General features: G+C 35.3%; 1 pseudogene across 1 annotated transcript; it reads left to right on the forward strand.

Annotated features, from left to right (window-relative positions):
- Window positions 1-827: 827 nt before the first annotated feature.
- Window positions 828-1764, forward strand: LOC308649284 (olfactory receptor 2B11-like; annotated as a pseudogene). Its single transcript has one exon. The product of its transcript is annotated as an olfactory receptor 2B11-like (transcript).
- Window positions 1765-13104: the final 11340 nt, after the last annotated feature.

A 13104-nucleotide genomic window follows, 5' to 3' on the forward strand; every position in this document is an offset into this window, starting at 1 on the left:
TCTTGTTGACCACAAGCCTGCACTCTTGCTATCTGAGCCTTTCGAGCAGATGGTGTTATAGGCCTGCACCAATACACTGGATTGCAAAAACAAACTTTTAAGCAGTGGAAAATCTTAACTGTCTCAATTTATACTTAAAAAAACTGATGTTAAAAATATTTTGAACCTTTCACTCAATTCTAAAAGGCTAAGAAATAGTTGATTCAACACAGTCTTCTTACTATGCATGGAGGTAACATAAATATTCAATTAATTATTTGAATTAAATAAGGATTATCTTGATTTTCATAGGGCCAGGTATTTTCCACCTACTTCTTTTGCTATTGCTTGAATATGAGGTACCTCATATCCACTGGCAGTAGTATGTCTAAGTATAAATATTCAGATTCCATTGTCCCATGACACATCTACTGTATCAGATGCTCAGAGATAGAAAATAATAAACTTCATGTCAACCATATCCTTACCTGATTTTCATGACACCAATGGTTTGAAAACCATTGTTAGAAGTTTCTAAAACATAGTCACATCCACTTCTCCTTGCATCTTTATCAGTACTCCAGGACATATTTATTGTCAGACTGATTAAATATAGGAGGAATTTTAGTTTTAGAAAGGTAACTTTACACTTTGAAAGTAACTGCCTTTAATTTGTACTTATGTAAAAGGTAATTGGGTCACCTGGTGTAACATCATTTATATTATTTGCCCCATATGTAACTGCATGCCATCATATGTGAGTGGATTGCCAATATTGAACTATGTTTCATCACTTCATGACTCTCTTTTTGACACTTTCTTGATACAGGGGAAGCAAATTGAAGAGAATGGCACTCATTAATGAAAGCCACCCAGAAGAGTTCATCCTACTGGGCTTTGCTGACTGCCCTTGGCTAGAGCTTCCTCTGTTTGTTATTCTTCTCATAACATACCCGATGGCCATGATGGGAAACATAGCCATCATTCTGGTGTCCCAATTAGACCCCTGTCTTCATAGACCCATGTATTTCTTCCTCACCAACCTCTCCTTCTTGGACATGTGTTACACCACAAGCATTGTGCCTCAGATGCTGTTTAACCTGGGTAGCTCTAAGAAGACCATCAGCTATGTGGGGTGTGCAGTTCAGTTGTTTCTTTTCAGTACAATGGGAAGCACAGAATGTCTTTTCCTGGCTCTCATGGCTGTTGATCGCTATGTGGCCATCTGCAGGCCTCTGCACTACACTCTTATCATGAATCAGTGCGTCTGTATCCTGTTACTGTCCATTATGTGGATGAGTGGAATTACTTATAGTGTCTTTGAGGTCACTCTAACATTACAGTTGCCACTGTGTGGCATCAATAAACTGGATCACTTGTTTTGTGAGATCCCAGTTCTGATAAAGACTGCCTGTGGGGAAAAGGAGGCTAATGAGTTTACATTCTCTCTGGTATGCTCTTTTTTAATAGCTGTTCCTCTGTGCTTAATTCTTGTCTCCTATGTGAGTATAGGACGTGCCATATTTAAGATTAAATCTTCTGAAGGAAGGAAAAAGGCTTTTGGGACATGCTCCTCTCATCTCATTGTAGTTTTCTTATTTTATGGCCCAGGCATTAGCATGTACATTCAACCCCCACTCTTCCATCTCGAGGGATCAACCCAAGTTCATGGCTCTGTTCTATGGAGTGATGATTCCTACAATCAACCCCTTCATCTACACACTGAGGAATAAGGATGTGAAGGGAGCATTAAACAAACTTATGAGGGGCATTTTCAGATGCTAGTGATACTTGGTAGACATCAAATTAAATTATTTAACAATTAGAGTAGGGACATATGACATATGACATATGACATATGACACCTAGGTCTAATTCTCATAATCCTATCTCATGTAACAGGTTCTTCTTGAAAAGCATGTGATATTTCTTATATTCTTTATAATCTATGGTAAATGGGATGATATTTAGCCAATGTTCACCAACATCACCTCTTTATTGTGAGATTATATTAAAATAATTCTACTCTGGTTGCTATGCTCTGAGAAAATTTTGTTAAGTAATTTAAAAACTAACAACATTAGTTATATCATATATTGAATAGTTGTTTTAGTCAGATTTTTCATTGCTGTGACCAATATAATTGACATGTACAATTTAGAGGAAGGAAAGCTTATTTGGTGCTCATAGTTTCAGAGATTTCAATCCATAAACCATCAAAAATAGGCCCATGGTGAGGCAGGGAATCATGGGGGAAGGACATAGTAGAGGGAGACTGCTTCCCTTGTGGCATAAATGAAACAGAGGGAGAAGAAGGAAAAGGAAGATGAATCCTCTCAGGGATGGCCCCCAATAACATACCTTCTCTAGCCATGCCTCTCCTACCTATTGTTATCACCCAGTCAGTCCATTCAAACTATGATAATTAGGTTACATCTTTCACAATTCAATCATTCTACCTTTCAAAATGCCTGCATTAATACAGGAGCTTAGGGAGACACCTCATATCCAAACTATAACAATAGATTAAGCAAGTAATCATAACAATAGCACAGGAATGCAGTTAATGAGCTCAGTTTAAATGAAAACATTTTATCAGTCTCCTCAATTATGGCCCAGGATTATGTACAGACTGGCTACACTCTGCAGTCTCTGTGAAGCAGTCTATGCTTTCACAGAATCCTGAATCTCATGATTGATTAACCTCAATTTATGCAGATGCCATTGCTTAATGAATATGTTATATATTATTTATTATTTTATATTTTATATAATATTTTAAAATATTAAATATTTTAATATACAGTTTAATCCATTTTAGTGGGTAAAATAGAGAGATATCTCATTAAAAAAATGAGTCCTCTGAATTAGTGAGAGTAAAAAGAAGTTATATTTATTGGCAATCTGGCAATATTTCTGTGCATAAATTGGAATAGTCAGGAATGCCTTTTGAATAGGAAAGAATTGCTTGCTATCACTGCAGAGTATGCATTACAGCCAATTGTAGGACTTTTTTTCTATTTTTATGAAGAAAGTCATTGGTATTTTGATGGGAATTGCAATGAATCTATAGATCATTTTGGGTAGTATAGTCATTTTAACAATATTAATTCTCTAATTCATAAACATGGAACATTTTTTTCCTTTTTGTGTTCTTTATAATTTTTACCAATGTTTTATAATATTTATTATAGAGATCTGTTGCTTCATAATTAAGCTAATTCCTAAATACCTTTATTTTTTTACAGCTATTACAAATTAAATTGCTTTTTTGCAACTTAATTTGTAACTCTGCTTTTGCTATATGTGAATGCTGCTTTTTTTTCCCTGTATGTCGACTTTGTATCTGCAACTTTACTGAATTTATCAGTTCTAATATTTTTGATGATTATATAGCTTTCTATATGTAAAAAATCATATCATATGCAAACATGGATAATTTAACTTTTTTCCAATTTGGATACCCTGCATTTATTTTCTTGCATAATTGCTCTTATCAAGACTTCCAATACTATATTAAATACGATTGGTAAAAGTGAGTATCCTTATCTCACTTCAGATCTTTGAGGGAATGTTTTTAGCTTTTTCCCCATTTGACAGGATATTAGTAGTAGATTTGTTATTTACAACCTTTAATACATTAAGGTATGTTATTCTGTACCTAACTTGTTGAGGATTTTTTATGTTAAATCTTATGAATACTTTTCTACATTCATTGAGATGATCATATACTTTTGCTCTTCATTCTGTTGATGTGTAGTATCACTTTTATTGATTTTTATATGTTTAACCATCATTGCAGCCATTTGATCATGGTATATAACCTTTTTGAAGTACTGTTGAATTCAGTTTGCTAGTATTTTGTTGATAATGTTTTGCATCTATGTTATGTTCATCAGGAATTTAAATTTGTAGCATTTTTATTGTTGTATATTTGTCTGATTCTTGTATCAGGATAATGATTACTTCATAAAAGAGTTTTTCAGAGGTCTTTTCATTTCACTTTCTTAGAATAGTTTCAGAAAAATTGAAATTAATTATTCTTTAAAAGTTTTGTAGAATTAGCAGAAGAAACATCATGTCCTGACTTTTTTAGATGGGAAATTGCTTCAGTCTCATTATTGCCTGTTTTGATTTCCTTTTTGATTCAATTCTAGTAAGTTGTGTGTGTTTGGGAATTTATCCATTTATTCTAAGTTTTACAGTTTTTTTTATTGTTGTTTTTGTTTTTTGTTTGTTTTGGGTAATGCTGAAGATTGAACCTAAAGTTCATTTTAGGCAAGTATTCTATCACTGAGCTGTATCCCCAGCCCTAGGTTTTACAGGTTTTAACATATAACTGTTCATAGTGTATCTTATGGTCCTTTGCATTTCTATAGTATAAGTGGTCTATATTTCTCTCTCTGAATTTTTTTTCTCTCTCTTTTTTCTTAGTTAGTCCACTAAATTCATACCAGCTTCATTAATCTTTTTAAAAAACCAACTCTGCTTCATTGATCTATACTGTTTTTCTTTTATTGTTATTATTATTATTATTAGTTGTTCAAAACATTACATAGCTCTTAACATATCATATTTCATACATTTGATTCAAGTGGGTTATGAACTCCCATTTTTACCCTGTATATAGATTGCAGAATCACATCGGTTCCACATCCATGTTTTTACATACTGAAATACTAGTGTCTGTTGTATTCTGTTGCCTTTCCTATACTCTACTATCCCCCAACCCCTCCCCTTCCCTCCCATCTTCTCTCTCTCCCTCATCTACTGTAATTCATTTCTCTCCCTTGTTTTTTTCCCTTTCCCCTCAATTCCTCTTATATGTAATTTTGTGTAACAATGAGGGTCTCCTTCCATTTCCATGCAATTTCCCTTTTATCTCCCTTTCCCTCCCACCTCTCATCCCTGTTTAATGTTAATCTTCTTCTCATGCTCTTCCTCCCTTCTCTGTTGTTATTTGCTCTCCTTATTATGCTCTGATTTTTATTATTCCTTTTTTCTGCAACTTTATATTTGGTTTGTTCTTGCTTTTCTAAGTACTCCAGATATATCATTAAGTTTATTTGAAATCTTTCTATTTTTCCAATGTATACATTTATTGCTATGAACTTTCCTGTCACTACTGTGCTATAGTGCACAGATTTTGATATATTGTTCTTTTATTTTCATTTGGATTCAAGAAATTTTATTTCTTTTTACTTTCTTCAATGTCCCATTGGTCATTTAGGAGCATATTATTCAAATTCCACATATTTGCTTATTTTCTGTTATTCTTATTTTTTATTTATTTTTTATTTCAACATGGTCTGAGAAGATATACTATTTCAACTCTTTTAAATTAATTAAGACTTGATATGTTGACTAATATATGATTAACCCTGGAGAATATGACACGTGCTGATGAGAAATATGTTTTCTGATAATGTTGGATGAAATGTTCTAAATGTCTGTTAGATCTATTTGCTTGATGAGAAATATGTTTTCTGATAATGTTGGATGAAATGTTCTAAATGTCTGTTAGATCTATTTGCTCTGTGGTACGATTGAACATAGATGTTTCTTTGTTGACTATCTGTCTGGATTGTCTCTTCACTGAGTAAAGTGAGATGTTGAAGCCTCCAACTATTATTATATTGAAGTCTCTCTCTCCTTTCAGATCTAATAATATTTGCTTTATATATCTGGGTGGTTCCATGTTGGGTACATATGTATTTTCAATTATTGTATCTTCTTGATCAATTAATCTTTTTATCAATATCTGTCTGTTCTCTTTTTTACTTTTTTATTTAAAGTCTGGTCTATCTTATGTGAGTATAGATATTTCTGCTCATTTTATTTATTTCTATTTGTATGGTATATGTTTTTCAAGCCTTTCACTTATAGTGTACCTGTTTTTACCAGTGAAGTAAATTTTTTATAGGCAACATGTAGAGACTGATTTTAGAATATCCTAGAAACACACCAGTTTCAAACATCATGGGATTTCATGATGTCAGCCAGGACAGTACTGGACTTATGGGATTCCTCTGTTGCAGTGGCTATAGTGACTTTGTGCATAGATACGATTTCAGAATATCTGTTGGAAATTTATGGAGAAATACAGTTTAAAGACATTCCCAAAGTCAGTCTGTGAGAACTCAAATAAGTACCTATTTTTCAAAGCACAGGCATCAACATATAACCATAGGATCATGAACAAGCAGGACAATAAGACATCTCCAAAAACACAAAATAATGTGCCACAAACTGACCCTAAAAAGATGGAGATATATAAGATGCATAACAAAGAATTAAAATATTTGTTTTAAGAAAGCTAAGTGAAATTTGAGAAAATAAAGAGAAAGAATTTAAAGAAAAAAATAAGTAACTAGACCAAAACTGTAATATAAAGGATATAATAATTAAAGTCAAACAAGTATCCTGGAAGTGAAAAATACAATAAAGAAAATGGAGAATGTAATAGAAAGAATCAACACAAGAAATAGTCAAACAGAACAAATCTGTGAATTCAAAGTCAAGTTAATAGAAAACATGGAGACATATATTTAGGTCAAAATGGATTCTACTGACATGTATAACTAAAATGAACTAATAAAAAAGAAAATATGTAGACATAGGAGAAAAAAGAAGTAGGATAAAATGGAAATAAAAGGCTTATAATATTGATAGGACAAAAACTGAAAAGAAAATTTGGGATGAGCATGGGCTAAAGAAGAAGACCCAAATACGTGAATGAAAATGTTACTTACAACACTGAGCCTGGATCGGCTGAATTCAAGCTCCCGTTTGCCTGCTTCCCGCAGACAAACAGCTGTGACTCAGCACTAATCCATCCCGCTGAAACAACTGGTCAGCCCTTCTCATCCTACGGAGGTAAATGCCTACCGAGCCTTCATAGGTAGTGGCCACAGGTTTGAAACGGGGCTTGGGAGAGACAGTAAGGACCCACCCGTTGCATTGGTCACCCGACAAAGGGAAACGAACTGTTGCCATTTGCAAGAGATACTACCATGGCAGAGAACTGATGTCATCAGACTGCGGCGGAGGAGATAACTTCATTGAAACCTGCGGCTACAGGTGTGTAATTCCCTAGCCTTCCCTCTCCACACATCGGGGAAACCTTAAGGGCCCCTCCCAGCTCTCCCGTGAGCGCGATAGCCAGACCGAGGGAATCAGAGGTGGCGCGGGACCCGCGGTGCGGAACTAGCGCTCCCACCAGGGCTGACAGCTGAGGTCTCTTGCACCAGCTACTGGGGGCATGGCTACCGGAGGGCAAGTAAAATTCGCTGAGGATTCTCAGCCCCAAGCTCTACAAACTTAGGGTCTGAGGGAATGGCAAACAGGGAGAGTGTGCCCAGGCGTTCATGAAAACAGGGGTCCCGGGAGCAGCAGACCTCGCGTGTAGCCAGTATTGTGGTGAGCGGCACACGTGAGAGGGGCCTGGCTAGAGGAAAAGTGGGAAGTGACTAGACACAAGAGGAGGCCCTAGGCACTCAGGATTGGAGACTCGCCCAGTCTGGGAGGAGCTGCTGCACAGTGATTGGTTCCCGCGTATTGACAGGAGAAACTTGGCCTGGTGGGCACAGCGCCACCTACTGGAAGAGAAGTAAATCAAACTCTAAGACTGCATTTACTAGTTTTTTTTTTCTTTTTTTCTTTTCTCTTTTTTTTGATTTGGGTTTTTCTTTCATTTTCATTTTTCTTTCTTGTTGTTTTTTAAATTTTTTTTTACAATTTTTTTAAATTTTTTTTCTTCTAATTTTAATTTTAATTTTTTTTATTATTTTTAAATTTTTTTTTCTTTTTTTATTTCCTATTTTTTTCTTTTTTTGTCTTTTCATTTCTTTTCAATTATCTTATCCCCCCTTCCTTGAATTCTACCTGCTTACTCTCATTCTCTTTAGTGACTTCTTCCCTTCCCTTCTAATACCTTTCCTCCCAAGCATCTAATAAATTTATTATAACTAATGCAACTAATATCTTTGGTTCACTCACTACCTCTACCTTGATTCTTCCAAAATAGTAAAATAGACTTTTTGACTCTCACAGTAAAATAGGATCTGTGTGTCTTTTTTATTTCTTAACCATTTTGCATTCCTCTCAATGAAAATAATCACAAACTGCCACTCTGCATAATTGATGACCCAGGACAGACTCTATGCCCTTGAGGGAGCAAACAGGGATTTACATATGCTCAGCAAGCCATCTATTGCTGAGAAACACCCCCATCCTGCCTACTACCATCTTGAATACACCAGTAGGTGGATTTTGTGCTGTTTGGAGAGTCTAGGTCAGCCATTCAAATGATTTACTGGTTGGCTTGTTAAACAAGAACTAGTCTTCGCCATTCTCTTAAGCTTGTTTAATGTAACATTCATCTTTTTTTTTCTTTTAATGGTGATAAGATTTAATGTAGTTAAATTACTGTCAATTTGCTGCCATAAACATTTTCTATATGAAGATTTTAAGTGCAGGATTATCAACAATGCAATTAACTTTGAATTAATTAGGAATCACAGTCCTGTTTCTTCGGGCTTCTGTTCCTTTTGCCCAGAAAATGTCTGTCTTGTTTTTATTTCTCTTTCATTCTGTGTGAAAGAATAATTATGTAAACATCCAAGCCTGGATCTACAGGACGGTAAACAAATGTTTTGACAGAGAATGAAATGGCACATTGGAATATGGAAAACTGTACAAAGATTAATTGCATTTTACTTAAACTTTTTTTTTTCCATTTTGGATGGTATTTTCTGGTGGAAAGCTCGATAAAGGGTTGTTAATGAGCCAATTTACTAACCTTTATTCGTTTTAGCATATTTTACAGCTCTTTATAGCCAGCTTACTTATCACACAAGGAAAAAACAGTCTATGGTTACAGATGCAAAATAAAAATAAACAAACTGAACATTAATAATTAAGTAATTTTTGATTATATAATTAGTCAAGTAATGGAACACCTATATAATGTGAAACACTTGATTCTATTGGATAAAAGGGAATTTTATCCTTTTGTGTATCTTTGATCCTCCACCTTTTTGGTCCTCTTTGGAAAGTTAGAGTCCAACATTATTAGGTAAATTTCTGAAAAATACAAATAAACAATGTGAAAAAGTTTCAATTTTATAAACATATTGGTGACATTGATGAAAGAGAAAGGAAAAACTATTCCCTTGGTAAGTACAGAATGTGAGTCATATGATTCTGATCCACTTGAGAATAACAATGAAATTATTCTCAAGTGGATCAGAATCATACACATACACATTTTTACTCATTTTCTGCCATTTTAGATGTATGTATGTGCATATGAAAATATCAAACTGAATTATGTAAAATTTAAGCTATTGGATCCTATATGAGAGGACAAAAAGAAAAGCACGGATGAAATATTTTTTAACAATTAGTGGATCTGGAAGAAGAATATGCAAGTTCATTGTAGAACTCTTGCAGCTTTTGTTGGCTTGAGTTGTTTTTTTTTAATAAAAAAGTGAAAATTTTATTCTATTCAAGTATATGTTGTGATATGGTAATGGTTGCAAATGTGGATTTCCTTTAACAATATAATGATTCAATGGCTGAAAAACTTTTGTTATTTTTAAATTATTTCTTCAAAATGTAATTAAAAGAGAAACTACATTCCACCTGTCTGCAAAGCCTTAGGCATGATTGTTTATAGAAATAGATCACATAGGGGGGATAGTGGGGGATAGGAAAGGGAGCAGAGTACAACAATTACCAATAGGGCAGTATGTAAAATTGTGGATGTGTAACCGATGTGACTCTGCAATCTGCATTTGGGGTAAAATTGTGAGTTCATAACCCACTTCAGTCTAATGTATGAAGTATGATATGTCAAGAGCTTTGTAACGTTGTGAACAACCAATAAAAAAAAAATAAAAAAAAATAAAAAAAATTGGGAAAAAAAAAAGAAATAGGTCACATATTATGTATGCCACAGGTTCCGATGATGGCCGATGAAACAAAGCAATTTACCAAGTCCTCTGCCCTGTGTCCTACATTTGCGGCAATTCATTGCTTGGTGAGTGGCAGAAGCTATTATGTTTGGTTCACATCTGAATGTGGGTCATTTACAGAAACCTAATATGTGACATTTCTTTTAAAGCTAAAAAGGACAAGTGTGAACATTTAGCTACTGTACTACTTTAAGGGTCATGAAAAGGATAGAATCTATGACTTTGAATAGCTCTGGATGCAAATATGTATCTGAAAAAGAAGAATCAAACGTAATTGTTTCCTTCTAACTCCAAAAGTTGCAGGCACATTTGTTGGTGTGACTTTACACATGTGGTAGTCAATGTGGAAATACTTGTTTTTTCATAGTCACATCAGAAGGACACAGGGACAGCTCCGATAAGAGACAGCATATAAACAATCAAACTTTTTTTTTTTTGGTGTCACCAGCCCCTTCTTATTGAAATCTATTCTCATTTTTTCACACGTTGAAGCCCACTTACTCCTTAGCAGAACTGTTGAACACTTTAAATGAGGTGAATGACACACAAGCCGTAGGTATGAATGCAGTTTTTGTTGATTTTCCAGAAATCCTCAGATGCCCTCCATTCTGTTTAAGAGTGATTGAAATTCACATGACTTTGGCTTGAAATAATACTAAATAGAGGAAAAGAGAAACACAAGGGAGGATCTGTAAAGAGAGAAAAGAAGGTAAAGAGCATTTCAGGAAAAGGAGAAAGAGGGGCTGGGGCTATGGCTCAGCAGTAGAGCGCTTGCCTTGCATGTGTGAGGCACTGGGTTTGATCCTTGGCACCACATAAAAATAAATAAACAAAATAAAGGTATAAACAAAATAAAAAGAGAAAGAAATTCAGAAAATGAAATTGTTCATAGGGTGGGAAGTGGTCTGAGACCCTCCCCTTGCTTCTTTATACAGAGTCCTGTCCTCCGTGTCCAGTTATGAGAACAATGTCCTCCAAGGTATGTGTGCCCTCGAGGTTGAATGAGAAAATCATCCTCATTAGTTTCTTCACTCAGTTACCTGCAACTTCGGGGAATATGAGGGATGGGTCACAACCAGTAGGGGTAAGACAAGGGCTCCAGAAAGGTGTCACAGTGCTAAAGGTGGAGGTGACATAGTGATGTAAAGAGCACAGGACCTCACAGCAAGGCAGGACCCAGGTTCATAGAGCACTCACAGTATGAGCCATAGGAAGGTGTTATATGGGCTCAAGCAAGAAGTGATGTTTCTTGTGGCTTAAAAACCATGACAGTTAGAGCAAAGAGAGCCTATTGAGAAAGAAGGAGTAGAAGAAGAAGAAGAAGAAATATAACCTTACCCATTGGGGTGGGGGTCGTGTTAAAGTAAGTCAAGGAAGAGGCTGGATATACTTTATAGATAGACCTTCAGCAGATGGTGGCTATGGTGGCTGAGAGAGAGAATTTCAAGACAATACCCGGGTTTCTTCTCATTTTTCTTTTTGTCTTTCTCTGCCTCCTTCTCCTCCTCCCTTCTCCCTTCTCTCACCCTCCCTCTCCCCTCCTCTCATTGTATGTAGATGGTGATCTATCCCATTTGCTGGGATAGGAAATCCTAGATGAAGAGAGATTTGAAAAAGGAGACGGTGGCTTTCTTTTCCAGATGTCGATTTTGAAGTCCCTTTGGAGCCTAAATATGACGTGGTTTGACATTAATTGAAAACTCTAAGTCGCTACACTAAATTTGGATTTACCTTGAAAGAACTAAAATTTAGAACTAAACAGAATAGCCTAACGTGCCGTTCAGCTAGAAATGTGCTTAATAAATTAATTTACAACACTGCCATTAGAAAACATAGTTATAGTCAATAATATTATTGAATAAACACCTGTAATACACATTTTTGTACACTTTAATTGTATTCCTCAAAGTTTTAAGCCTGATTTTATTATCCACGTTTTAAAGATAAAGGAGCAGGGTCAACAGACACCTCTGCCAAAGGACACAAAACCGGCAAGTGACAGGTAGGCTCAAGTCATTCTATCCCCCTTCAATCCAGGAGCTGAATCAGTGAATCACACTCATTCATTATAGAAAAGTTAACCAAAAAATGTGCTTTTTTTTCCTTTATCATTTTTAAGTTTAAAGTTCGCTGGTTTTAGGTACACTCTCACTGTGTAGAATAGATCTCGCAACACTGAAGCTCTACAGCCATTAAACACCAATTCACCCTCCTCCACTCCCCAGACTTTGGTAACCACCTTTCTAATGTTCATTGTTGTAATTTTAACAACTTGAGGCACTTCAGATGAGTGGGATGGTACAGAATTCATCTGGTCTACTTCACTTAGCATTATTTATTTGGTGTTCATCGATGCTATAACATGTCACGGGATGGCCCTCCTTTTCACATCTGCATAATATTCTTATTTCATTGTATGGCTATTCTACATTTCCTTCCTTCATCCATTCATCTGTTGATAGACATTCGGGTTACTTCTACCTCCTGGCAATTGTGAATGATGCTGAAATGAACATGGGGGGGGGCAGTGCAAATATCTCTCAGATATGTCCTGCTTTTAATTCTTTGGAAATACACCTCATGTGAGATTGCAACATCAGATAATTTTATTTTTAATGTTTTGAGGAATCTCCACCTGGTTGTACACAATGGTTGTATTATTTTTTATTCCCATCCAAAGTGCTCAGGGTTCCAGTTTCTGTCTTTTCCAGCATTTCTTACTTTCCATCATTTTTTTAGGAATGGTCTGGTTACACATGAGGTGATGTCTCATTGGGGTTTGTGTTTCCCTTTTCCTAATAATGAGTGATGTTGAGCATCTTCTTTTTTACACCCTTAACAGAAATGTCTCTTTAAGTCCTTTTGCTGACTTTTTAATTTTTTTAAATTAGAGCTTTTTTTTTTTTTTCCATTGGTGAGCTGAAGAAATTCCTTTTGTGGTCTGAATATTAATCCCATATCAAATAAAGGATTTTTAATTATTCCATCCTGTAAGTTGCCTTTTTTACTGTATTGTTTCCTTAGATGAGTAGACATTTTTAAGTTTGATGTAGTATCGTTTGTCTGTTTTGGATTTGTTCCCTGCATTTTTGTGGCCACATCCAGGAACCTTTTGCCAAGAGTGATCTCATGAAGTGTGAAAGCTCTC

Source organism: Spermophilus citellus (genome assembly GCF_964194105.1).
Source record: "Spermophilus citellus genome assembly, chromosome: 5".
Classification (NCBI taxonomy): Eukaryota; Metazoa; Chordata; class Mammalia; order Rodentia; family Sciuridae; genus Spermophilus; species Spermophilus citellus.